This window comes from Struthio camelus, chromosome 3 (genome assembly GCF_040807025.1).
Source record: "Struthio camelus isolate bStrCam1 chromosome 3, bStrCam1.hap1, whole genome shotgun sequence".
Classification (NCBI taxonomy): domain Eukaryota; kingdom Metazoa; phylum Chordata; class Aves; order Struthioniformes; family Struthionidae; genus Struthio; species Struthio camelus.
In genome coordinates this window covers 133,826,648-133,853,681 of record NC_090944.1, presented here as the reverse complement: position 1 = coordinate 133,853,681, position 27,034 = coordinate 133,826,648, and positions in this window count along the sequence as shown.

Below are 27,034 nucleotides of genomic sequence, written 5' to 3'. Positions count from 1 at the left end.
GGCACATTTATAACAAACTCCCCTGTACATGTCTTTTCATTTTAAATGGCCAACGAATGTTAAAAATCTGACACCGCTGACAACAAAATAGCATAAGAAATTATTTAAATTATGGACCGCATGTGTGTACCCAAAGCCAGTTGCCCACAGCTATGCCTAACTGTCAATTTATGTCCGGCTAGCTGCAATGTAATGTCTTAAAATGCAAATTAGTGTAGCTCCAGGATGGCAAAAACGTGCCCGAACATATAGAGAGATTTCATATGCACTGTCCCAGTTTGTTCTCTTGAGTAGGGTAAAACGCAATAATATTTTACCTTGTAAGGGTAATATAAGGAAACAGATCAGGGACTGTGTTTTGGCAATAACAGTGAAGTCTCTGGTATGCACAGCTCCTGGAAGAAATGATCTGCATAAACACTTCACCAAGCTGTATTCCAGCTTGGTTCCAGTGTGCGTGATAAACACTAAACTCACCTTGGAAAAACAGCAGGCTCCAGTTCCTGGTTTTTATTTAAATTGTGGTTAGATGCACTCTGCTGTTCACCTTTTTGGTCATAGGACTATTTTCAGCTGGATCTGCATAAGAGAGGCAAAGCCAAAGCACAGTGTTTAACGTGGAGTGGTTTCAGTGCTGCCAGCATCCATTCCAAACAGGATCCTTAAGACCACAACTAACAGAAGGAAAATACATATGCCACAGCTACGTATGCAAATACTCCTGTCCCTGTAAAAAGCAAAACTGCTCTGCGTTCAAGCCACTACAGAAATTGCTGGATTTTACTATTCCCTTTGTCTTGTCCTGTCCAGCATGCACAAAACAGTGCAGTGTTTCAGGTAATTGCTATCTTTTTCTGTCCCCCCTGATCCCCATTCCTTCCTGCACAGGCCACCGCCTGATGGACTTGGAACGAGCAGCATATCCACACTGGCAGATTGCATTTCCCTTTCAATTGATTCATTAGTTGCCTCTGAAGCAGAGCTCAATCACATCGAAGGGGTGGGCCAGCGTCACTCTGGGGCTAATATGTAGTCATTGCTACAAATACAGGGTGTTGCTGATGGCACAAGCTGATTTACAAGGCATCTTTGATCACACACGCGCCTTTATGGCTAGTTTTTGTTCATGGTAACAGTTTCTCCTGACCTCTGCCCCTTCCCCTGAACATTCCTTAATTATTTTTGCATAGTCCCACAGCCTCCCCCCCCCCCCCAAAATCCCACATCCTCACAGTTTTCTTTTTTCCGCCTTCTTCTCTGTTACAAAGTCCAGATCCACCGTCTTCAAGGCTATGCCTGTGGTTTCTTAAAACCCCATAAGTTACTGGCTGAAGAGTGTTAGTCTTCATTAATGTCTCCATTACTGCTTGTCTATCAGGTTTGTGCTTCTGTGTGTTTTTGTTAGCTTTGTTTGCTTTGTTTCCCTGTTATTTATCCACCCTTTGAGCTGAAAAGGTCCCTCATCTGATAGCCTTAATGAAGGAGATGCTCTCACATCCCCTTACAAAAGGGACCAAAGGAGCATCTCACTAAACAGCCCTTCTGCTCTTCAGCCCTTACTAAGTGTGGGAGAAGGAGTAGCGCCCTAGACAGGACTGCCTAGTCCTGGCTGCTAAATAACCCTAGCAGCTATGTGATTCAGTCGTCTTCTAATCAGTGATTAGGCTGCCACTGCTTTCCTTTGAAGGCTTGAGGCAAAAATTACTTGAGTTTTTTTTTCTTTTTGAGAAAATGCTTTTTCTTGCTTTCTGTTAAAATAAAAATCTGCCCACATTTAAGCCTTCTCTTTTTTTCCCGTGTCTCTTTGATAACATAAGTATATCTCTATTGATATCTCTATTTGAAATCAGAGAAAAAAATATCTGTTTTTCAGGTAGTACCATTTTGGTGCTTTACTGCCTCAGGTGAAATGACAGTGAGGATTTTTTGGAGCTGAGTTTTCCAAGCTTTCTCACACGTCTTACAGTCCAGAAAAGGAGGAGAGAAAAATAGAAGTTATTATGGAAGGTAGATTTGGAGCTTGCCCTCTAGTGCACACCACAAAAGCCCTCCTCAGGTAGCTGTTCTGCAGAAGAAACTGGTTCACAGCCTTTCCCTAAATCATTCAACTGGTGCTTCCTCACCAATTACTATTCCTAATATAATGATGCCTTTCCTTCCTAAGAACAAGCAAACCCCAAATAACAACAAATTAAACTGACTGAAAACAAGTAATAATGTTGCCAAAAATAAACAGCCTCTAGTCCCATAAATTAGGAATTGCAAGCCAGAAAATAGCTTATTTAGTTCTTTCTTTTCTCTTGTAGGTATCATTGGAGGCCTTGCATGCTAGTTTCTTTCAGAAATCAGAAGATTTTGTCCCTTTTTCACCTAAAGAGGAAGGACACCAATTGCACCATTGATTTTGAAAGATATATTAACATAAATATTCTAGAATGTATACTAACTTTGTGCTGTGAAAATACACCAACATCAGTGATCTTGTAGACTTGACTTTCAAGTCATCTGCCTTTATTTTTCCATAGTATTTATTTTATCATATCTTTGTTTAGATATTTTTTCTTTTAGAAGAAAGCTCTTTACTTCATAAGCTATGGCTTAGCAAAGACATGGTTTGGTCATCTTCTGATAGTATAATTTGGATCTGCACTGCTGTCAATAAACATACATCAGAGCACTTTCATTTTCCCTCTGACGTCTGTTTGCTGGAAAGGTTGAACATGTTGCAATTAGAAAAGCCACTGAAAGCAAACTCTCATGAAGCAGAAGAGTGTTACCATGACTCCAAACTTATTAACAGAGCTAATATATGCAGGCTTCTCGGAAATGTCATTCATCTCTGACATTTTCATGGCTATCCTCATTCATTCCGAGTGCACATTCCATCAATTGAGCCTTTATTTTTGTTTCCTTAACTTTGAATTAGTATAATTAAAAATGCAGACGGACTGCAGTTTTGATCTTTCTTCATTGATGATGTATCCTGCTATTGCCACCTCTTTTTTTTTTTTTTTACATAAATATTGTACTTAGAAACTTCATTTCATGAACTGTGGCTCCCTAGTTACTAGGTTTGCTGAGTTTTTCTTAGCTTTGTTGTTGGGGTCTCCACTTCCCCCTTAAAAATGACTTCTCTTTCCTGTGGTGGTGATTCTTCTTAAAGTTCTCATTTCAAGCATGTTTTGCGTATACTTTTCTAATCCTGTTAAGTTCAAAATAATCTTGACAAGCTGCAGGAGTGGACTGAAGAAGAAGTGCGAGTAGGGAGCTGACGGTTCTGCAGAAAAGTACTGATGGTGGTAAAGGGCCGACAAGGTCAATATGAGTCAACAATACCCTCCTGCTTGTAGGAAAGGTAAACATCATATTGGAACATGACGCGTGACTATTGGATGTTCAGAGCAGTGAGGGTGACTAATAACAGTTTCCACATATATCTTCGCATATATGTAAAAGATTTCCAAGGAGAAAAGGAGTAATCTGATCTCTGAGTCCTCCCTGGAAAGAAACCCCTTAACGCTAGCAGGATATATAGACAGTCATGTGAAGTTCAAGAAGCTTACTGCATGGCTGGCAGATTCATCTCATGTGACAGAGGCCTGCATTTTGATGAATGTACATCTAGATGTATGTGTCACTGCAGCAGGACAGACTTCAAACAATTCTTATTTGATTTTCGGTCCCTTTGTTTCTAAGGCAGTGGAGGGAATCAGTAAAAGACTGTTTTCTTTTCACGTAGAAGGGGAGACCTAGAAATGCAATAATCAACAATGCTGTCACATACTTACAGTCAAGAAAAGATTGAGAGGCATTCAGGAACAAATTATCTGAAAAACAAATATCTAGATGGTAAGAAAGTGAGAAAAAAATCAAGCTTCTAGAAAAGCAAGATGCTAGAGCTTGGCAGGAGCTAATGGATAACCAAACCTCCAGAAAAAAAAAAAAAAAAAGGAAAAGAATAGCTTGAAATGCTCAATGTGTGTAAGAAATATCAACTTCCTCCTGACAATGAATATAGTAGATAAGAATACTGGACTGCTAGGGGAAAAACATGCAAGAATTCCTCCAGGAAATAACTTCATTTTTAAGGCACTTTCAAACTGATGAAGTGATGACAGAGAAGCAGGTAGGAAGGTACTGAAAAGTTCTAAGTAATTTGAGGTGTTAACATGCAGTGAAGGAAATGCAGATTGGATTTAAAGAGGATGCTCCTGTTCAGAACGGACCAACGCTGGCAGCGTGGCGGCCTGATCATTTTTGCAAAGGAAACACACCACCCTTTGGTGCTGGACTGCTGGAGTGACAAGACGGACGTCAGAGATAGGTTCACGCCTTTCCGTCTCATCGTTCAGTGCTACGTGCCCTCAGGCTGTGCTCAGCCTGGATTTCAGTGAACGGTGTGCTGGGCTTCCAGTGGAGTCTGGCCGTCTTCCTACCCAAATCTTTCCTGGGAAAGAAACACATCTATCCCACCACGTGTGGCTTTGCAAAGCCAGAAGGAAGGATGGCCATCTCCGCTTTCCATTTGGGTGATAACAAGGGTGGCTTATGTAATGCTGTTTGATGGTTTTTTGACTGGAAAGGGACAAGGCCATCCAGGCCTATCTTCTCAGAAATCTTCCATTGCTAGCCGTTTTTGCAAGGATTATTCAGAAAGTCCGTACTTCACTCTCTCTCGGTAGCATGTCACAAACCTATTTGACCAGCCACCCTCAGCCCTCTCAAAGCATTTGTTCTTCTTCCCAGAATATCCTCCAGCTTGTCAGTGTTTTCATGGCAATTAGATAGCCCGAAACTACTGCATTGTTCCAGGGTGACTGCTCTGCAGACCGGGACTCAAAACAATTCGTGATCCATACACGAAGCCGCTGCCTAATCAGTTTTCTATTCCCTTCTGCTCTTCTCTCTGCTGCAAGGCATTTTTGTGTGTTTGATTTTCACTTTTTTTTTTTTTTTTTTTGCTGTTTTCATATATATGAAAAAAGAAACAGATTTGCTCCTCAAGGTCCCCAACTCCATTTTGCCCAATAATTAGATCTACCAGTGTGTACCTCCTGTTTTCGGCTACTCAGCTTGTACTCCCTTCCTGTCTTTCCACCACCCCCTGCCCCCATGCATGTTTCTGCCCCTTTCCTTGCGGAAGCTGACTGTATCTTCTGCCAGTCTTCACTTCATTTTGCAGGATGTTTTTTCTATTCGTAGTGGAAGATGCACCGTAGGAGCCTCTGGCAATTTCAGCAGCATGCTCTGTACTATCCTTTCTTTTTAACTAGGGGAAGTGTTAGAAAGGACAAGAACCATTACTATTTTCCATAGCATCTCTCTAGAGACGTTTTAGACATCAGAGATGTGTTAGAGATGTTTGCTGAGTCTTTCAGCAGTTTACCAGTGTGTCTGACAAATTTCTCATGTCAGCTATCGTGAATACTTCATGAGCTATTGCATAAAATAACTTACTGAAATTCAGTTATAAGTAGCTCAGGTGAAAACACTTCCTATCAAAGGTGTTTGACATTTCTTATAAAAGGACTTTGTCTTTACTTGTTTACATTTTTGCCAAAATTGAAACTCTTTGAGGCAGAAATGGTCTATGCCAAACACTTACAACGCTGCAGATTTCTTCGCTATTATTTCAGCTAATCTTCAGAGTGAGGTGCTGGTTTTTGATTATATTTTATAAAGAAATCAAACAACCTTTTCTTTGGCAAACTCTGGTTCTGCTTTGAGCGTATGCTTTGAAGTTTCGCTGGGAGGTCATACACATGGCTAAAAGCTTTGAATATTTCTTCCAAAAAATCTTTCAAAAGCCAGATTGCACACGGTCAGAACAAACCCATCCGGGTCGTGGCCCAGGACAGGGCCCCAGAGGCAGCGAGCAAGGCAGATGGGGACAAGGGAGGCGCCAACCGGTTCTGACTGTGCGCAGGGTCACACCGTCCAAAATGTTTCTACGACTTTAGCACCACCTAACAGTGAACCACTAGACCTGCTTCAGGGCTTTCTGCATCAGAGCCTGCCGCCTGCTCGCTCCCAAGGAAAATAACCCTAATTAAAAGCTTTGCAAGCTTATGTTAAAGGCACATCAAAAGACGAGAGAGAGTGGAATTACTCTGCAGAGTAAAACACTCAGTAAAGATTTCAGTCTAGCAACTTTGGCTTTTACTTTATCATTCCTTCTAACAGAGTTAAGTTAGTTACATTTCTTAATTCCTATTCCTACCCTCCACATTTTAAACAGAGATTGAAAAAAAAAAACAAAGCAGTTGCAGTACAAAAGGAGACGGAGAGGGAAGAGACGGCAGAGAAAGCTCCACACTCAGGATGGTAAGGCTTAAATTGAACTTGGTATTGATATCCTGCATCCCTCTTTCTAGCGTGACCCAGGCAGGCCAGCTCTCAAGAGCACTGGTGCCAAACGAGAAAGACAAGGAGGCAGGAGCCGTGGAAGCTGGAGACAGGTACGACGAACTCCTGGACAATCGTCTGCGCGGTGCTGTTGAACGCTACGCCACGTGGAGGACACGTGAAGAAGGGAGCAAATCAGCACTGCACAAGCGACCTTTATTCTGAGGTTACCTAACCTTTACATTTGACTTCACAATCTCAGCACGTTTTTACTAATGTCCCGCTGCACTGGTCTCGGCCTGAGCAACGCCCTGGGTTTCCAGTTAAGAATCATCCCAGCGTTGAGAGTTTACTATGGTTTAAAAGGACCTCGGAGGTGCCAGGAGGTCATTAAAGCAGTGAACTGCTGCAAATTGATAGGGCTAGCTCTAAGTTCGGGCCGTTTTCTAATATACTTGGATTACTAAACCTTTTCTCATGATGGATGTAAAAAAATTGACATATATCTGTTAAAAGAGTTCTGTTTGAATGCCATTTCAGCAATTGATCTTGTGATTTTTAGAGCAAGAATTTTAATCTCAGAATCTCTCTACTCTGCCTTGGGAAGTTTACAGTCGTTTTGGTACCACAGCATGGAAAAGGACTCCAGCAAGACACAAAAAAGGATCATTCATTAATAATGTAAGCATTAACATTCAATTATACTCTGACATGTGACAATGTTAAAAGTGTGTTGTTGCTTTGTAAATGCACAAGATCTGTTGACCCTAATCATTGTGACTCATTAAGAAGCCAAAGGAATAGAGAGGCAATACACTTGGACTATCATGTATTTTGTAATTCCACTTTATAATTAATCTTTTTCACTCCTATTAGTCATCTTCTTTCTACAGAACCCACTAGCTTTTAGTTGGTGACCAACTGTCCCTAGAATTACAGACTTGTTAACTAAATTCCAGTTTAAGATCTGAAGCACTGAAAACACTGCATCGTACTGAAAAACATAACTGGCCTTTGCTATCTTAATATAAGTCTCAATGACAGGAGCAAGCAACAGATTTATTTTACTCTCTAAATTATTACAAGCAATGATGTCAGAAAGAAATTAGGGAATGCTAAATGTCAGTAAGAACTTAAAAGTAAATGGGTAGTTTCATGTCCTTTCATTAAGGTGCCAGAAAACAGGACTTTTGTTTGAAAAACACGAGAGTTCATATTTAAATAGAATTCTGTTCCTCACTCTTTGCTAGATGAGATATAGCCGCCACAGAGATATCAAAAGGATAACCACTTCTACCTCTGCCTGCCCAGTATAACAAATTGCCCTGAGTTGCACCTGAGCGCTCTGCAAATTTGGTTAACAGTGTCACAATCCAAGAACCTAGGAGCTACAACATCCATAATTGCATAACAATTCATTATAGCTATTCGTTTCAGAAAAGCTAAGTTGGACTGATATCTTCCCAGAGAGTCTCGGTAATAACTTGCTGTTTTTCATCAGTAAATCTTCCACTGCTCAGAGACTCTATGAGCTTTGAAGCAGGTATTTCCTTGCTAAATTGAGGCATACCAACAAGAGGATGTCCATAAATTTGCAAGGCTTTTCATTGTCTAGGTCTGATATTTCTGCCACTTTTATTACTATTAAATGCAAAAGCCATAATGTCCTCAAAGAGAACGATGTGTTGTAAAGCAAAAATCTAGATAAAAAAAGATACAGTAAAAATACTGACTTCAAATGGCTTAGTTTTTTTTTCCTCAAGTTTTAGCTCAGGGCAGAGTTCTATGCTATAAATTTCATCCCAAATACTTAAAGTTTGGTGGAGGTTTATAGCAGGACCAAACGTGCTGTGGTGCTACAATGGGAAATATTTAGCAACTTTAATAAAATAAATCATACTGGTTAATCTACAGTAAAAATAAGTTACTAGCCATTCTATTTTTGCTCTCAGTGCCTTCCCTTTCTGTTAAGAAATTTATCATATTTGAATTTTCTGTCTGGAAAATACAGACAGATAAATGACCTAAAGCTATCTAGCCAGCCATTGGCTCCTCATTCTGTTCTGCTGAAGTATTGCTGATATCTTTGAGATAAGGCTTTTTCAAGAGACTATTGACTTCTTACTTCACCCTTCAAAAACTGACAGTGGTGCTTTCTATCTTCTTAATGCTTTCTCTGGACATTCATGGTGGTGCCTGATGGTTTATTTGTCTCTCTCCATTACAGTAGCAGGGTGTGCAGTCTTGGTGGGCTTCTCTCTCCACAGTATTGCTACTTGGTTGTGAGGAAATCACAATATAAAGAAGATGGGCTATGACACAAACAGAGGAACTCATTAGCTTAACCACTTTCATGGTTTCCAGTCTCTACAAACCTCTATTAGGACTGCTAGAGCTATTCTGCCCTCTGCTGTGTTTCCATGTTAAGCTCTCATAAGCTAAAAAAGTTCAGCTGAACAGGCTTAAGGTCAGAAATGAACTTAGCTGGAAGCTCTTTAGGAAACACTTTGTGGTATGTCCACCTTGCATTTACTGCCATGCAGTGGAGATGGTCCCAAAAGTGTACCTAACTTAGCTAAGCAGGTCAGTGTGGACAGGACGGCCACAGCAGTTCCGCGCTCAGACCCCACCGCCTCCCCAGCTGTTTGACCTACTGTCTGGAGACCTTTTGTGCTCTTCTCCTGGTGAATGGGTGCACGATGTACCCAAGCTAAGCTAGACAGCCATGAGCACACCTCACTGCAGACACACCAGTATCAGGCCTGAGAGAGTGGTCTAAACCCTCCAGAAGCAGACAAGAAGGACAACAGGAGCAGGTGACAGAGGCAGAGCATTAAAATGGAAAGTTTCTCATGAGGAGCAGGCAACAAAGAGAAGCAGCTTTCTCCAATGGCACCTGGCAGAAGAGCACTGGAAGCCCTCATGTCCAAATTTGTTCCTGGTGCAGGTGTCGACACGTTGTAGCACATCAGTTGTTACAGCAATACTGTGCTATCTGGATTAGCCCTTGAGTTCTTTGGGTCAGGGAGCTTTTAGAAAACTGCTGCCAACACTCAGATTTGTAAATGCAGGGACGGATTGAAAAACATTTTCAGGATTGTGAACGTCTAATAACTATGACAGAAGCCAGCTGGAGCTGTCAGATGCCCAAACCTTCTGAAAATCTGGGTTGCTAATCACTGAATCAGAAGCCTGACAACAGATGTCCGTCCTTCGTTGATCATCCGGGCTTCTGTTGTCTTACTTATCTCTGCAGCACCAATGTAAGCCAGTGCTGAACCAAACAAACAGCATATTCACAGCCTGTGGTTCCTGAGCCTATTGTTAATCTCCAATACTATTTGCACATTGAATTCGGAGGGGCTTTGAGATGTTTTTGCCCTTTTGTCTCCTCAGTTACTTGATGGGGAAGAGGGCTCTGAAAAGCATTTTCTTTCACTTCTCCGCATCTCTCTATGTAAAGTCTCCCCTGGTACAACATCTGCTTACTGTTTATTATGGCAGTGTTAATACTAACATACCTTCAATTTTGGATAAGCAGCCTGGGGTAGATTTGCTTATTTGTGGTCTGGAGTTTCTCATGGACAGGTAGCGGAAGTGCTAGCTGATATTCTCACAACAGTGCTTCCAAAGTTTAGTATTTTAAATTACCATGTTTATAGTCGATTTTTTCTACTTTAGGAGAAAAAAAAAAAAGCTTTAAAGCTTTAGGAAGTCTTGCAGCAATTTACTCTTTAGACAAAGAATGAGGGAGAGTGGTTTATTAACACTGGAATGTGGCTCGTTACCTGGACATATGGATGAGTATTAAGCAGCAATGCTTGGGCAGAAGTATGGGATGATCAGTCCTGCACCACAGTAAGCCTGGAGTGCAGCTGCCCAAAGGCAGGCCAATGTAAATGTAGTCTCTAGGGTCAATGGGTTGGGCTCCTTGCTCATTGTGCCTTCAGTCAGAAAGTGGAAGCCTGGAGTCTGAAATATTAGGCATCTCCTATTTTAAGGCTTGGTGTCTTATGCATCTAGCAGCAAAAAAAAAGTTCATTAATACGTGAATTTGTTTTGACTCCCATCCAGATAACACTGTACACTGCTTATAACTATTTGAAATCAAATGCTGCATGGTGGGCAGTGTTTTATATACCTGCAGACCTAATGTAACCTGCTTTTGGTGTTCTTGTCTAAGGTATGTAACAAAGAACTTTCTCCTCAGCAATGGCACTGACAAACAAAAATATTTCCTAATGAGGTATTTCTGTGTTTGTGCAGGACCAACGCGGCCTTATTCTTCTTCCATGATGAATTCACTGACGTTGTCTGCCTGGATTTGTGCTCTTTTGTTTAAAGCTTCCGGACATGAGCCCCATCATTGATATAGCAAATCACAGCAGCTTACCAAGCTAATTCTCAAGTTGCATGGGTGGCTCCTACCAGCACAAGCAGCTTGGATCTTCACTTAGCGGATGTCACTTCATACAGGTTGATTGTTGGAGATCAGAATTTGTTCTGACAGCTTGCTCCTATTACAGTTTGTGTGGGCTCTGTAGAGAAACCTATTCTTGCTTGAAGTTAGTGCACTATCTTCATCTCAGTATGAAGCGTCTGTAAGCATGGACTTGCTTTTAGTCCGCCTCTTAGCTGAACCTGATTTTCACATCGTTCATTAACATAACTGTAACAGTCTGTCTTGAAGAGCTCAGACATGTCTTGGATGCTCATTAAATAAAAGTGTGGCTGCAAGGTCTTTTTTTTTTTTCTTCTTCTTCAAGGAAAGATAAATAAAATCAAAATCCCTTTGACTAAGCCTTCCATAGACTCCTCCCCCTTTTTTTTTTTAATACTATCTCCTTTTGAGAGATATCCAGCCAGCTTGCAAACCACAAGAAAATCATGCTAGAAACCTAAACATCAGGTTGGGTTCTAGCATATATTTCCACACCAGTCATAGAAGATGTGTCTATCACTTCCAGGTATTATAATGCCCTCTCTCCTCAGAAATACAGCTGCTGCTTGAGAGAGGCATCTCACCCCATATATGTGCGTTCCTTACCTGAAGGAATGATCCACTCACACTCCAAACTTGGAAGTTTAGGCCAGGAGTTTTAAGCTGTTTTGTTGAATGTCTCAGAAGAAAAATCTGATAGAAGAAAGACCGTAGTGCATATAGTCAGGCATCTTAGACTTCATATGGACTTTTTGCTTTTATAGCATGAGTGTAAAAACCTACCAGGGTCAGGGCTGGTGGAGAACTGCAACCCTGCTGCTACTGCAGCAACCTGCAGGACAGGCACAGGCTTCCTGGAGGTACTGGGACTGATCCCACTGCCTCCAGTATCATATAATCAGATACCTAGGGAGAAAAGACTGAGGCCCTGCAACCTGCACACATCTCATTTCCTTGACAATGCCAGGGGCAGCATGGGCTAATCAAGCATGTATGGACCCCTCATGCCTAAATAGCCCCATGGTCACCCCCGGCAACCAGCTCCCCCCACAACAAGCACCAATGAGAGATGGAGAGCACAGCTGGAGGGAAAATGGGGCCAACAACAGTCATCAAACACCTTGAGGAAGCTCCGCTGAGGTCCCCCCATCTGATCCCTTCCCACCCACCCACCATTGGCCCAGTGGAGGCCCTTTTCGCTTTCCCCAAAACTATGTAGCTGCTCTATGGCGATGTTGGGAGAAGGCTAAATCAAATGCTTACATGCCAGGTGCCACCTGTCTTTTGTGGGTACACCTGCCATGGTGATTCCCAGCATGGAGGACGGCTGCTCTTGCTGAGATGGCAGCCCCAGATGGCCTGTGCCCCACTGCTGTGGGGGCAAAGGATCTCTGTTGTCACATTGGTCTCATTTGGGTATGTCAGAGAAGACCTGTGGCACACTATACCCTTTAGAATAGCATTGTTATCCACCTGAGAGATAATAATAGTAATGACTCTTTCCCTGGGTAGACTGCTCTACAGGAAAGGCCCCTGCTCCCCACTGAAATGATCAGGGACAGGCACAGCAGCAGGGACCTGGAGCAATGACTGCAAGCCCCTTCAGATTCCCCCTCTTCTCTCTCCTCATATATGCTATCTCTAGAGGATGTCTTCAAGGCTTATAATATGACATCTGCAATATAAATTACATTGCACAGTCTTTCTTCCACTACTACCAGAGGGGAAAGCTTAGTATGGAGTATATATTAGATTTTTGGAAAGCCTATACTCCCTAGAACCACAGGTTCAGTTTAGCTTTTCATCTGTGTAAGATAAATATATTGGGTATTATGAGTGCACAGTATTGTGTAGTGAGTTTAAAGATGCACCTTTGGAGCTGGAGGCATAGCCTGCATTGTTGTACTAATTGTAAGAACATGCATTTGCTCTGTTTTCCTTTCCCAGATTTTTTTCTTTTCACAGTACCTGACAACTAGCTATCATTCACCTCTCCAAGAATGGCTGGATTTTAGAGCTGCAGCAGGCATAAAACTTTACCTTACTGTGATAAGTTTATCTTTAAGCGATCCAGAGTTCATTCAATTGTGTACTGTTTCCCACCCATCCGTGGCTGGCAGAGAACTGACCTCAGAGCTGTCACATGTTTCTGAGTAAAATAGCAGCTGTGGCCTCCGAGCAGTACCCCTAGGTTGGGTGTGAGGGTTGCTGAACCTCTCCTGAAATCCCATGGATGATGAAGCAGTCATAGTGCATGGGAAGGGGCGCTGTGCCTCCCAGACATGAGAGCAGCTCTGGCTGCATGGTGAGCGTGGAGGGTGAGGAGACTTCTGACCATCTACACATTTCTGTAGATGTATTTGGCAAAGGGGAAGAAGATAGCAGAAAAGCTCTGCTTGCAGTATTTTTATATTCTAATGGGAGCTGCACTTCCTGGGATAAGCTCTCCTCAGGCTCTGCTCTGGAGGATGGCACAGTGTTATAGCACAGGGTGTGCAGAGAGCATCTGTTTCCCTGGGGCATGGTTTCCACGAGGTTTGGTTGCTTCTCAGCCCTTGTAATCCTGGCTGCAGAGCCTACGTCCAGGCTAAAGGCTGAGGGCAAAAACTGCTACAGCAGAGTCTGCTCTGGAAGTCCAAATGTGCTTCTTTGCATTTCTACATAAATCTTGAGCTTGTTCAAAATCTGAGACCAGGCTCCAGGCTCTGATGCTCCCATGCTACCAGCTCCTATGCTGGTACTCCAGACCAGAGATTCAGCATTGGATCGTGCCCTCTGGAAGCAAGAAGCGTCTGGGGCTTGGGGTCTGAGCCGGCATGACTCTGGGTTGTTCTTTCCTCTTGTGAAAGACAAGGGTATTCAGGAAAGAAACTACTGCTATTTCACTCCTCTCTGGCAGTGAGATGCAGTATTCCTAGGGAATTTTTTTCCTTTTTGCCCATCCTGTCTCTCCTGCCTTTCCTTCCCTTCTGCTCATTGCCTATGCCATTCCCACAATTGCAGGGGACCCCCACAGAAGTCCTTAAAAAAAGCACAAGTTGCACGGTAGTCCCATCAGTGCTCTTTATCAGTGTTGCAGGCTCCCTTCCTTTCCTTTAGAAATACTTTCTGTGTGTTTGATCCCTTCTAATAGGAAGTTCTAACGGCAGTAGATAAATTAATGAAATCTAGTATGAAGTGGGAGTGTTATGCCCTTTATGCATTACACTTTATTACACTTTGAAGACAGGGAGCTTCTGAAAGGGGATATTTCACCTCTGCCTGCTGTTAGAGACACAAGTATTTCATGTCCTTGCTGTTATCAAAGATGCAAACGCGTTTTGCAACTGAATTGCAGACTGGGCTGAGGGAGTACCCTTTTGCAGGACAAATACGTTCTCAGGCAAGAGCTTCTGCTGCTAAAGGGGAGGGCTGTCCTTGGGGGAAACAGCAGCAGTCAAGGGTGATCTGTCCTGCACCCAGCCAGCCACTCGTTGCATCTGTGGCTTCAAAAATTAGCACCCAGTACTGCAGGTCTTAGCTGCTGTACTGTGCCACTTCCTCCCCGCAGTGAAGGTAGAAAATGAGCAGCACGCTGGAGCTGGTAAAAATAACTTCTCGTTAATAATAAGGAACAATGCCTGTTAAATGTTGGTGCTTTATAATTACAATTTTTTTTTTTAATTCTTTTTTTTACTGAGCAGGGAGCTACATTTTGCTGAGAGGAGTAGATGTAGGGTAATACTAAGAGAAATAATTTGTTTTGCAGAAGGCAGTAAGTTAGCCAGGGTCGCGTGCTGCTGTGCTCTGCTGGGGGTGCTGCTAGCACGTGACAGGTGAGCTAGATCCTGTGTCCCCTGTTGCACAGGGCCCAGGAGTGGGATCGCAGCCTGAAGCCTCCACATTAAACCATGCCCAGAGTAATGCTATACTCAGACTCCAAGAAATGTGCCGTTTCTTGAACAGTATATTAAAAATCAGGTTAGCATAGTTAGCTAGAATATTGAATACAGGCTAAAACCACATAGATGAGAAATACTGAATCTTACTGAATTATATGGTTCAGTTACGTGCAAATGAGAGCAAGGGCAGGTTTTGGGGCCAGGTAAATGACTTTCAAGGAAAGGATTGTTTAAGAAAAAGCTGCTAAATGGGATGCATGAGATCAGATTCTTATTTTTGCTTACTGTGTGATCACAGATGCACCATGTAGCGTGACGTTCGGACAACCCAACGCTTGTGTTGCCGAAACGTCCCCTGGATTGAGCGTAGCTGAGTTTCGCCCAGCAGCTGTCAGTACTTTGGCTTTGAGAGCTTAGAAATAAGGCTCAGTTCTGCTTTTACTGAAATCTGAGGGAAAGCACTCCTGTAACTTTGACAAGGAGGATTGAGCCCTGATCAATTTATTATTTATAATGTCACAGAAGATGAAATTAAATATAGGTTATTCCAGCAACAGTATAAAATTAGTCTTGTGTGTGTCCTCCTTTGGGGGAAGATCTCAAATGAATCCTCTTCTAGAAACCAAGTTTTAGTGTTCAAAATCTGTTTCAGCTATTTTACCAAGGGCTAAAATGATTTCCCTTTTATATTTTATAAGAGTATTTATTTTGCTTATAGCCCAGCATTAAGGGTACTTTTTCTTGACAAGCTAGTGTTAAAGCTCCAAAATGAGTTTCTCATAGTGGTAGCCTGAAGGATACATTTTGCAAAAATGAACATATTATTTACCTATCAAGACTGCAGCACACTGATCAGTGCAAAACAGCAGCATGCTTCCACTGTTGTGAGAGGCAGATTACCTTGTCTGGGCAGCACTGGGACCTTCTCTGTAATACTGACCTGTCAAGTGCCAGGCCTATAAAACGTCTCTCTGACAGCCAGCCATTAATTACCATCACCTGAGGCTAATTCACTCATCCCTTTCCCTCTCATGCAGAGTAGCTGCCTGCTATTTTGTTGGTTGTGGGGGCTTTAATTGAATTGGCTTGCTGATAAAGCTGTTGTCCTTCAGCAAGTGACACTGCGGCACAGCTGCGTGCACCCCAGCCGCTGCGCACCCCCGGGTGTTTCCTGAAGGCTGGCCAGCCTTGCGCTACCCTGGCTTCAGCCTTTTTTTCCAGCTGATTTGGGAGGTGCAACACAACTTTCTTCAGCTTATAAAGTGTTAAGGAAGGAGAGGGGCACCGTGTGGTTTGTGATGGCTGTGAAGAGATATTGAAACGAAGTACATATGCGTGGCAGTCGAGAAAATACACCACGAGATAGATTTTCATTAGATTTAGCTTAGCAGTGGCTGCGGACCAAAGCTCCCGATTCCAACACCTCATCCTTTCCACTAAGAAGATGATATACAAACCAGATAAAGATCTGAGTGTTACGACTGCCCTTGCCCTTTCAGCTGAGTCAATCAAAACCTCTTATTTTGTCCCCTCTGAAGAAGGGGGGAAAGTTTTGGATCAGTTTCAAAGTGTCATGGCTCAGGGCCAAACTCTGACTTAAATGAACTACTTCTCTTTTTCTTTGTGCTATGTTGAACTGGGTAAATTACCCTGAAAATCAAGTTTTCATCTTAGACTTTTTTTTATAACCTTATAAAACAGTGCATTGAAATCTTAGTTCATTCTACTAGATTTCTCCAGATTTATGCTCATTGCATACTCATTATTTTTAATACATACAAAATATGGGCAGGTAAAATATCTTAAGCATTCTCCTTAGAACGGATCACACTCGATTTGATACCTAATCTACACTGTAAAAGCTGAAGTAATATTTTGGCTGTCTTGAAAGAAAGGCTGGCTATAAAATGAGTACATGAATGCTCATTTCTAGGTATCCATTAAAAAAAAAAAAAATCACTCCACAGATGGGATCGTATTATCTGAGTGCTATCTCATAAAGGGAGGCATAATACTGATTAAAAACAGTGAAATTTCCCTTGACTTCCATATGAATAGATGGAGCCTGTAATGAGAACTGGTTGCCTTCAGCATTTGGAGCCCGCTTGTACAAAACTGTGGAAGTGGGTTTGGCAAAGGTTACAATGCCTATTTCCAGCCCAAGAAGAGTCACTTTTCCCTTTAGTTTGGGAATAAAAGTACATCAAGCATAAAGCCTGAGGCCATTAAAGTAGTTGGCTTGGTTTGTCTTTGTGGAAGATCAACTCTAGGAGTAAAACCATGAGTCCAGTGAGCCTAATGGCGAGCGTCCCACCAACACTCAAAATACCATGATTTTTGCCTCATTATTTCTTGGGCAGCTACCTCTCAAAACCCTGTGAGTTTGGGTGTCGTGTGAGGGGTGTCCCATTAGGCGCTGTCTGCTGGAGTCTCTGGCTCAGCTGGGGGCAAAGAGGAAGGTGAACTCTTAATGATGAAGAAAGAACCTGGGGTTTGGGTTACTTGGAGTAGTAATTTGAAGTGTGTGACTCTGTGTCAGTCAATTATAGATTGGGTGATAGCTAACAAGTTTTTTCCTGGTACCTCTTTCCCCCCACCCCCAAAGCTACCTCCAGAAAGGACAGCAAAAACATATGAACTTCGATAAATAGTGCCTAGTACCTAAGATAAAAGTTCAAGATAACTTCATACTGTATATTCCTTTTGCTAGGTACAATCTTCTGTTCGTTGTACATTGTAAAATTAATTTTAAAAAATGACCACATTCATGTCAAGAGCTTTTTATATGCCTATATTCCCCCCCCCCCTTTTTTTTTTGGAAATAAGTTTTCAATGTTAAGAACCATGTATTTCTGAATTAGCAACTAACTATAACAACTATAGCTGTTTTAATAGGCTTGCTATCCTTCCTCTTTCCCAGCATCTTAACAGGGATGGTGGTTTCAAGCCCCTCTACACACAAAAAATGTATCAGCCTTGCTTGTCTTGCAGAGGAGAGACTAGCTTTCAGATGGAGTCCGAATTATTTCTGTCAAATGCCAGGGAGTGAGATGATTAAAGATTAGAGGGCAGAAATCATTTGAGAAATGGAAAAGTGTGTTACAGAAGGCAGTCACACTGCTCTTCTCCCTTCTGCCCTGCAATGTTTAAGTTTCCAGTAGGGAAAGGAAAAACCCTCCCTGCCCTTCCTATGGCATTACTTTTTCCTTCCGTGCTAGTGCAGGGAGTACAAATGTGTCGGTTCAGAAGGAGAACCATCTCTCCACCCTCTGAGGGGCAGAAGCTGACTTTGTCTGAGAATACTCTGTATATGTTTATGTACATTGTCTAGAGGACTCCCACAGTCATCTTCCCTCTCCCACTCATTGCTCAGTCTGCCCTTTTCATGGACAAAAGTGCTTAGCGACAGGTTACTGGTATGCTTGAGAGCTCAGTCTTGCTTTTAAAAAGCAGATTGCTCGGTAAATACATAAACACAGAAAAAATGATAGGTATTCAGCTTCTTTATTGCTGCAGCTAGCTACACTTCCACTATCCTTTTCCTGCCACCATCCCTAAAAGATGCTGCTGTATAGCTGCTTTCAGTGCTAGTGCCTCTGGAGATGACAGTCTGGGTTCAAATAGCACTGTTAAACTACACAGGGTTTTGATGAAGTCTGTGGCTTCCTAGGTTTCTGCAGCTGAATCAGCTGGAAAAGCTGGCAATGCTGAACCCCTTGCAGGGGCAGGTGAGGACTCGATCCTGGGTTGTCTCTCACAGCTCTGTACATGTCCTGCTGTCTTGATGTGCGTTAGCACTGCTGATAATAAAATCACTCAGTCGCCTGGGAGCCACCTGATTCACGCTGGGCCCCCTGAGGAAGCCCAAGGTATTTCACACCCCGCCGGATCTCTTGTAGGGTAGGGAAGGGGCTGTGCTACTGACTCCCAGACCCGTAACACAGCTTGGTCTCAGGTGGTAGGGCAGGAAGGTGGCTGGAGAGGAAGAGCACAAGAGACCTCTGCCTCTCACTTGTAGAGATACGAGACAAGCGGAGGCGGGAGCCAAAGGTATAAAACAGGAAATCTGTGTAATTGGGGTACAGTAGGAGTCCTTGATGTACAAATAATAAGGAATAATGACAATAATTCTGAAATTTGACAAAATTATATTTTCTGGCAGCAATTTACAGTAAAAGGAAGAAGAGCAGGTTCTTTGGAATAGAAAGGTCTGTCGAGGTAATACTGAAGAGGGGAAGAAAAATGGCAAGCACTGGGAGTGAGGTTAGGAGATGATTATATTTTATCATCCCTCCTGCTTTCAGAGTTGATTTACAATGTGTTTCCAAGACACCAGCTCCAGGGAAGCTCAGTGCCTGGGCAGGTCAAGCAGTGGCAATAGCTGCTGCAATTGCTTCCAGTTTTACAGTCACTCTAATTTCCCCGCGGCCCAACTTTCCCTTAGTGCACATGATAAAATACCTATTCCTAACTTCTTAATCCCATCAGGTTTCCATCAAAAATTAGTTGAAGTGTGCGCCTATACACTCCCTTTAAATTAAATACTCAGATCTATAGGCTTATATTTAACATTTATGATATGAAGTGCTGAAAATATGGTCTGTGTGCAATGCTCTTGGCCACCTATAAACCAGAGAGGGATTAAGTTTAATACTTCTTATTATTTACACATCTATTTACCATTTACTTCTGCACCCACAGCTGAACGATATAATTTTGGGCATGACCAGCCTACCTCTCTAGAGTAGAACATCACCACACAAGCCCTGTGTTAAGCTAGAAACCATATATTAGCTGTTTCATCAATACAAACTCTGCACCGAATTCCTTGGGGAAGGATTTCATGATGGTTGTGGTAGCACAGAAGATGCCTTGAGTACTCTCTGCCACTGATTTTGTTAGAGGCTAAAGAAAGAAAGATAGGATCATTTTAGGTTGGAAACGTACTGTGATGAACCTCTGTTAGAGCTCGCTGTTAGAATAAAATCCTTCAAACTGAATGGAAATAAGTAGAGACGGTGGGCTGGGTTCTGCTCTGACCGGAGCACGCGCTCTGCACGCGCCACGCTGCTTTTACCTCGTTCTGCTTCAGCTGTTGTTTATCTTCCTCCAGAGCTTCTCTTTCTCTATACTCTCAGTGAGAGCAATATTAAACTTTTTCAGTCAACCAATAGCATATCTTTCCAAAAAGTAGAGTTTTGGAGGAAAATTAGTCACAGTTCAGATAAAAAAAGGAACGAGAAGAGAGAGAAGAGGGGAGAGAGAACTGAATGTTATCAAGAATTATAGAAATAAGGTTCCAGAAGTAGCTGAGGCTTTTTGGAGTATCTTAAATATTTTAGGCTGTTGATCTTGTAAAATGAGCAGACACATATCTCCTGAAGAACAAACAAAGCTGAGCAGTAGAAAGCTGTATCAAGTACATCAGTGTGCAATAGACTGTAGTTGAAATCTTCAGTGTGGAGCCTGGCTTGAGTAGAGGAAGTCAGTGAAAAATGTGGCATTGATTTTAATAGAAGTGGGAAATTGACCTTTAACATTTCCACTTTATGAAGGTCTGTGGCTTCTGAGATGCTCTTCATAGGGAGCAGAGCAACTCTAAGTAAGCAGAGTGACCGCATGTACCTGCTTGGCCATTAGTACCTGAGTTCAGGCACCTCCCCACAGAGCGAGACCGTGCGTATTTCTGCGATGGCGAGCTGATGTAGCCCAGATCCTCCCCACTGAGGGTACTGTCTTCATCCAGAGCAACAGTCCCAGCCTCCTCTGGCTGAAAGGCTGAACTCACTAAATACAATCTAACTCAACGAAAATGAGCTGTTCTGTGTCAGGACAGAAAATCTCTGGCGAGGCTGAGAGGTGAGGTACCAAACCCCACTGCCCTGGCCAGGATTTGCTTCCTTGCAGCATAACAGCAGTGATCAATAGTCTGTCATTCTGGAAAAAGGAAGAAAACCAGCAAAGACAGGGCAACTGCTGCAGTGAAGCTAGCCAAGAGGAAAAATGCAGATGAGTAACTGGCTTGCACAAAATTTATTCTTATACTCTTCTTATTTTACAGCAGGGAATTGATAACTCACTGCTTACTGCACAGCACTTGCTGATGAATTACTAAGAAATGTGATAAGAATGATGAGCAGAATGAACAGTTACTGTGTAAAGCAGTACAGTGACTGCCTCTGTCACATATAAGATGAAACTATTCCTCATAGGCATTTCTTTGCAGATCACCTGCATCAGGAATAAGGGAAAGAGAGAGAGAGAGAGAGGAGGGAGCCTTTCAATTCATTTTCTCCACTTCCTTGCCCGCATCCCCATGTATTTGCTTCCTTTCCCAATCCTCATGCCTTTGTTGGCACAAGACAGTTAGCACGTGCTACCCAAGCTGTGGAGATCCCTTCTACGTGTCAGCTGTGTAAACACCTCTCCTGCACTGCAGAGAACGACCCTAAGCCCGTTGCACAGAAACTGTAGAAACAGTGATTTTTTTAACACTTCTGGCAAACGGAAGACAGGATGCGTTTACAGAGAAGATAAAAGCCCATCGTGCTCAACTGCGCTCATATCATTGGAAATTTCCAGGAGGTGAGTCTATCAAAGCAACCCTAAGATTTGCAGATCTCTCCAGCCTGCCTTGACAGATACGAGAACTGTGCACTGCTGTTTCCTAATAGGGTATGACAAAAGGCAGAGTCCAATATCCATGACTTTCTCATGCAGAAAAACATAAATGGAAATTAAACACCATCAGTTAATAAACTGATGAAAGACTTCAGCAGTACAGATGAAAATGTACAATTGCTAACAAGAAGTAAAAATATTTAAAAGAATCATAGGAATAATATTTTTCAAGACTAAGTCTTGCATATTTCAAAAATCATTTAGGAATAGCAATTCCAATAGCTTTCAATGAGACTTCAGGTTAAAGGTTCTAAAGCTCATATTGATTACTTTCCAAAATGATTTAAACACCTGAGAGTCCATAGAGTTTATGACATTACAAAATAGAACTATAAGGGGAATTATGCACCTAACAGTATTAGGACAACAGAGTCTTTTTTCCAGACTTTCCTAAGCATAAAAATCCTACCAACATCTTAGAAAGAACAGTACTTTCTGCAACAATCCTGCACATTTTACTTGCTTTAAAAAACAAAACTAAAATATCAACATATTTTGGGCCAGATTTTGAAGGTTCCTCATCCAGCTTCACCAACTGAGGCATAAAAGGTCCAGATTGTCGAGCCTCAGAGCAGCATAATAGCTGCTGTGAAAAAAATAAGGAATAAGGAAAGCACAACTGCAGATGCTCAGAGCCAAGCACTCTTGCAAATTCTGCTACATTGCTGCAAAGGTTAAACAACAGCTGAGCAGTTCTGAAAAACCAATCTCGACTGCAAGTACCAAACATTTTTCAAAGTGCAATCCAATATAAGGTAACAAATGGAAGGGAAGCCCTAGAACATGCTTCCTAGGGTTTCTGCGTAAAGTATTGGAAGCCTGAATCAAAATATGTTGAACCTGAAAGCAAGAACTCCTACTGATTGCAAAAGGCTTCACAACTTGGTAAAATTTTAGCAAAATCTTAGCAAAATTTTCATTTCTTAAAACTCTTTGGGGCAATTAGAGGATAAATATGTTGATTTAGGAATGAGAAAATACTGAACTGTGAGAAAGTGTCTCCCAGGGAAAATTCTGTGCAGTTCAGTTGTTGCCAGGACATTGCGTAGTGTGCTTAGACCCTCAGTTACTGGCACTGTTCATCATCAGCTCAAAGTAGCTCTATGAGAGAAGCACCATAGATTTTTTTTTTTGTTTTAATGCTCATAAGCTGAAACCATGATAGTTCATCTTTTTGGTGCCTGATGCCAAATGTGTATATATATATATGTGTGTGTATATATGTGTATATATGTGTGTATATATATATATATATATATATATATATATATATATATATATATATATATACACACACACTTCTTTTTTTCTTTTTTTGCAATTTCTGTTTGTTTCTTTTTGGTGGTTGTTCACAACCTTGATCTCCTCCTACACCTGACCAGATATATCTTTGGGAATACAGAGAAATTAGCATAATCCTGATGGGTGCTGCTCTGCATTAGGGCACCCTCCCAAAGCTTTTGGGTGTCCTAGGGCCGTACCTGGAACCATTCTGCTTTCTTAAGATCGGTTTCATACGTGAGGCCCCAAAGCTGAATGGATTCTGGGAGGTGGCCAAGGTTTGCATCAGCCCCCCAGCGCACTCTGAGACCTCTGTGGCCATTTCTGTCACACCCATTTCAGAGAAATACCTCCCCAGGCATCAAAGGAAGGTGTGAAGAAAGGTTTTTCTTTTTCGACTTGATGTGGAAAGTGTGCTGGTGAGAGTATCCAGGTGGGAGAGTTTCCAACACACCTTGCAAACCTGTTGCCTGTTTGCTGTGTTCCTTCCTTACTGTGCTTAGCTGCCACTACAAGCAATTATTTTCACTCAGTAACTGCCACCAAATGACTGCCTGTATAAGGGAAAATACCATTTCATTTGGGATATGTAGAACCTGCCTGAGAACAGAAGAACTGTAATGTGTCGGAAAGATTTAGTAGACGACGCAGAAATTAAATGCCAGAGCAATTATCTTCTGGAAAAATAAATCCAAATATCACTTTCATATACTATCAAAATACAGCGCATGAACAGGCCACCTAAATAGAAATACCTTTTAATTTAGTAAAAGGTTTGCCTCCAGGGAGGACCAGCCAGCTGGCATATTGTATTGCTAGCACATTTGTCACTAACATTTTCTTTGAAGCTTTCACTTCTCTGTTGTTGGCAAAATTATTGTCACCATTCAGTATATGTAACATGTCTCACACAGATCCACCCCGCACAGGAAATTGTTTGTTTGTATGATTGGAAAGTAACACTTAAAACGCTCTGGCTACAGCTTAGTTGCTTGCAATGAGAAAGCTAGTAGTTTTTCAAAATGCTTACATGGACCACCCTTTCATATTTTAATAAGCAGGTGCAAGAAGAATGAACTAAAACTTTCCATTTTATTGGAATACATTAAAATGTATGTTGCAAAGGAAGCATGAAACAGTCATAAGGCTTAAAATTACAGCTTTGGAAAATTCACTTTCAAGGTGGTTGAAAAGGGGCTTCAAAGAGCTGTCTTTCCATGTCTGAAGTCTGCTACGTGCCCTTTTTTTTCCCATTATCATGGTCCTTGCTTGAGTTTGTCTGTCTGTATCCACTGGCCGTTTCTATACTTAATAAATCTCTTGTGAGGAGGACTGTCACTTTATTCCGTCCCACAGGGTCCTATACCACAGATACAGATATTAAGTATTTTCCTAATGAAAAGGCTGAAAAATAATAAAAGGATTGATAGCTGTTTCTTTGATGTAAACTGAGCCTGAGGATCTGAAAGACAGGGAATAATGTAGTACATCAGCTTTTTCTTTCCCTTGAGAACTAGTCAAACCTTAGTAAATACTGGATCAGTTCTCAGCCACTTGAAGCGAAGAGGATTAGCATCTGTGCTCTGTTGTTTCTAGAAAGCAGGGTTGTTAGCAAAAGTCTTTTCCTGTGTATTCCTGACTGAATTATGATAACTTATACTGGAATGGGTTCTGCAAGGATGTGCAGTATGAACACACTTGCCATTTTTAAAAAAAGTTTGAAAATAAATCAGTTGATATTCTAGCTACGGAGAACTACGTAGAAGTAATTTTTTGTTCTGCTTTGTTTTGTTTTCACAGTGGGAAGTGCAGAGAGGAAATGAAGAGGCGCGCCAGGACACAGCCTGTTACTGCTTATTAAGACAAAATGCCTATTGATTTCAACAAAGATTTTGCCATGTGTAGGAGGATTTAAGTGTCAAATCAACAGGTCTAGTATGAGAACTAGCTTACCAAAGTTGATGGATGCCTGTAGATACATGGAAGAACCTTGCCTTATGCACAGAAACATCCTCGAGCTTTTGAAGCTGACCCCTAAGGCTTTTAGAGAGGGTTGAGCAAGATAATCTTTGCAATATAGCACAAAAATCACTGTTCTCACTCCCTTCCTCCTGTGTTACCTACCTGAGGCTCTTCAGGTTCTTTCTCAATGCCGTATTGCAGGGACGGACCTCAAGTACCACTACTTTTGAGCCCAAGCTATTGCCTTGTTTTGGTTCAGCATGTCAAAGCTACCTGCTCAAAGAAAGGGCCCAGAAAAGGCCTCATTACTTAAAACGAAAGTTCTCCTTTTCCTTCACGTCTTCAATTTAGCTGTCAACAATTTTCTGTCTCAGAGCTCTCATGTTTAATCCTCAGTGTATTCCAAAGCAGCAGATCATTCAGTCAGATGCATGAACAATCCAGGAGCCATTTTCAGTCTCACATCTCCTAGGCAGCCAAATTCGTGGAAATTAGTAGAACGTCAGTGGCTAATAATTACTGAGAAACGTGTGAAGCTATTTGAAGTACATCCACCGTCCATTCTTGATAAGGTTTATTAGCTTTCCTCAGGTATAACAGTCTGCTGAAACCAAATGAGAGGATAGGATTTAGCATAAGGGATCAATGTCGGTTTTCCCCCTGAAGAAACAATCACTATTCTCTCCGTTAACAGTAATCACTGCATACAGAATAACTATTTCCATTTGTGGCAGCTTTTTTGGTGACAATGAAAAATATTTTCTGAGACGGTCTTTCAGTTACTTTTATCCGTATTGCCAGTCACTGAAGAAAACTCTAGACTTATTTTCCTGTCCTGTGTTTTATGCACTGATTTGTTCTTGTGAAAAGTTGGGATGCTTTGGATGTGAAATGTTTTGCTCACCTACATAAGGGCCACTGTGCACAGGAAAGAAAGCAAGAATGGGATGGATATCAAGTTTCCTGGGGTGTCTGCTCCCTAAACTAAGCATGAAGGAGCAGAAAAGGAGAAGGTAACTGCATGCATGCACACACAGACATGCACATGTGTGCACACATGCATGCACAAATTGTCTCTCATCCTTCCCACTTCCAAGACCCATAGGCACCTCAGAAGGGAGACGGCTTAGTCCCAGTGCAGTCCAAGGATATGTCCAAATTCACTGCTGAGCCCATGCAACAAATGTTGCCCTATATCACAAACTTATTTCTTTGGCAGCTAGGATTTCTTACTTTGGCTATGCTATGCTTTATATGTAAGAAAATATGATAGGAAAACACCTTATTAGCATATATTTTTTTCTCTAACTAGGATACTTTGCCATGAATGTAAAATGCAGGGAGCCATCCCAAAGATTGCATTCAATTTCTTTATATAATAAATGACAGGGAGCTAAAGCAGATGAATTGAAGAGAGCAGATTTAAAGGAACTCTATAGGCTTCCCCTTCCCCAAATTCCCTTGCCTTCTGCAGTAGGATCCAGATTCCAGTTCAGGTCGGGACCAGATCCAACAGTGGGAAATATCTCACCAACACCCTGTACCCTGTGGGAAAGCCAGTGGTGTCTTGCTGTTCTCTGAAACTCTTGGCGTTTGGCTGCCCTGCACTGCTGCAGCATCCAGACATGAAGCAGCCGACTGGCTGCACAGATGTAGACATGGTGCACTGCACCCTGCTTAGCAAACCTTTATAAAACGACTTGAGTACCCTCCACCAAAGCATGCCTAACTTAATCATGGGTTCCTGTTCCTGGCTGGATTAGAAGCTTTGTGTTCACAGACCATCCTCAATGCTTTTCAGGTACCTCTTGTTTCTCAGTTTGCTTTACAGTATCAGAACTCTTTTAATTAGGACTAGTTAAGTGCTTGGAAGAGTGAGATACCTTCGGGTATCTAACCAGGCAAAGCACAGCTGCTCAGAAAATCCCCTAAGCCTTAGGCTAGAAGAGTATTAAGGAACAGTTTCCTTTACATTAAACTTGTACTTACTCTTTCCTAGCTATCTGCTTGTAGCTATTACTGACAACGATATTGACTTTAAACCATAGGTTTGCACCAGTACAGCTGTTCTTACGTTAAGGAGGGAACTAATTTCACAGTAAGTCTTATTCTGAAGCAGCTGCAGGTTTGTCTTCCTATTCCTGCCTGTCCTGATGTTAGCACACCTCTCCTCAGGCGATGGGGTTAATGGACCCTACCTCAAGTCAGAGCTCCCCTTTGTCTGGGGGGGCGCTCCATCAGCCACTTATGCCAAGAAGCTGTTTCCATTTTCTCACCTCAGAAGTTCTCAGTAATCTCATTTCAGATACTTAAGCAAAGACTGGCAAATTTCTACAACAAGCAAATTTTGCAATGAAGAGAACAGTGTGTATGTTATGGCCCAGCGACTTTTATGCTGTGGGACACATTTTTTTCAACTCACATCGAAGAGAAAAAAAAGTAG